Source organism: Arabidopsis lyrata (assembly GCF_000004255.2).
Source record: "Arabidopsis lyrata subsp. lyrata unplaced genomic scaffold ARALYscaffold_4, whole genome shotgun sequence".
NCBI classification, from domain to species: domain Eukaryota; kingdom Viridiplantae; phylum Streptophyta; class Magnoliopsida; order Brassicales; family Brassicaceae; genus Arabidopsis; species Arabidopsis lyrata.
In genome coordinates, this window is record NW_003302552.1 from 3,373,105 (window position 1) to 3,375,149 (window position 2,045).

Sequence of the window (2,045 nt, forward strand, 5' to 3'; positions counted from 1 at the left end):
CACCATCTTGCTGATCATCTTCGTTATTTCTACCGGTAATATATAGCTCTATACTCAAGACTCTTATGTTGAATTCACGTAATAATATGATATTCTTTACAAATTAGGGATACCAAAAAGCGAAGCAGCATGTTTCACATTTAAGGGAGAATGCTCGGTTACCCCGCCATGCAGCTCGTCAGGAAATTGCAAAACATGTTGCCAGGCAGCTTGGGGATCAGGTGCATGTGGAAAGTGTGAACTTGAGGGCAGTGAATTGCACTGTCATTGCTACACATAATTTACATATGGAAGTCATCAAACAACTCATGCTGAACAAGAAAAAATTGCACCACTTTTTATTTCCAGTATCTTTCGTGTTTATTCTGTTTTCAATAAAACAATGGTCTGGTATCAGTTAACTGATTACTACTAGTCCGTATAAGATGTATATTGTTTGTACTGTTTCTGTGTGTTAATGGCTTCTTCGCTCAATAATAATATGGTATTTTCTTGTTTCCTTACTGTCTCAAATTTGAATATTGGAATGATTTTATATTATTTTTAGTGGTGATTCTCTTGACTCTACGTTTTAACACTATTAAAAAACGAAAAACTTGACTTTTTCACTATCTTAGTTGGCAAACGAAATTCATATAGCCAAATATTTGGCAACCTATAATATAGAAGTATTTTGATGAATAACTATAAATCTACCGTTTTGACCAAAAAAATAAAAATTAACTATAAACCACCCAAATTATTCGAAAGTATCCGAAACATTCAAAAATTTATAATTTTGGGTAATTTTATTACTAATTACAAATAGAAATATTACTAATATTTTTTGGGATATACTTATATTTTGTGATGTTCGGGTATCCGCTCGGCTCACGGCTCAGATCCATTTGGGTTTGGAATTTTGGATTTTGATGTTTAGATTCTGTCGGGCCAGGTATTTTGCTAATTCGGATTCCCGCCGTTACAAGAAGTATGAGTATTGATAGAACATTAAGATAGCTCAATTTTGGCAGATCGGTAACTAATTTTCGGATCCGATCTTCAGTTTTCGATTTTTCTATATTGGAATAAACCAGAAAATATCGGTTTAAGTCATTTCAGTAATCGGTTTTGTTCTTGTGATTTGAAAGCCACCGAATTTCTTTGGTTGGATTCTTATGATTGTTAGCTTATTGTACTCAATATATTTTTCGTATATAAAAATTCATATATATAATTAGAGAATTCTCTCTTCATCTAAGGTGTCTACGTAAGCATCCATCTGAGCAATACTATTATTTTTATATTAAAGTATATTTAAAATGTTCATTTGGTGCAGTTATTTATAATTAATATAAATGTTAGTTAAATAAAAATGAATTAAGTAACATAAATGAAATTTTAAAATAGTAAAAATAATACTATAAAAATCGTATTAGTAATAATATTATAATTTAACATAACGAAAAAATAAATAAATAAAAGTGATCATACTTAAAACTTTTGAATGTATGAATGAGTTTTAGAATGAAAGTAAGATTAAATTCATGGTATAGTAAAAAGCAATTTATGTAATTGTTATGGTGATTTATAGGAAAATTTCATATCTTTAGAAATAACGCATCTATCAGATACCATAAAACGAATGTGAATGTGCCACAGAATGAAAGTGGACGTCGAAGTCCATATAGTCAGGACGTTACTCAGTGCGAAACCGTAATTTTGTTACATAAAAAAAAAAAAAAAGTCGATTGTCTACTAATCAATTTATAGAACACTTCATTGTAAAATTTGTTTATAATTTAGTTACCTAACCGTGATACTAATCAAAATTAATCGTTTTTAGGGTCTAATGCTAAAAATAAGCTCAACCAATTAAAATGGTATATAATACAATTTTATTCATTATAAATGTATTATATACCTAGTCAACTCAATCTAATACAAAATTGCATCTCATACACGGAAAATAGATGTTGCCATTGTTGGACCTCTGTTATCTCAGAATTACAGATGCAAATCACAATACGTACACACAATACGTACACCGTCGATCTCTTCTCTTC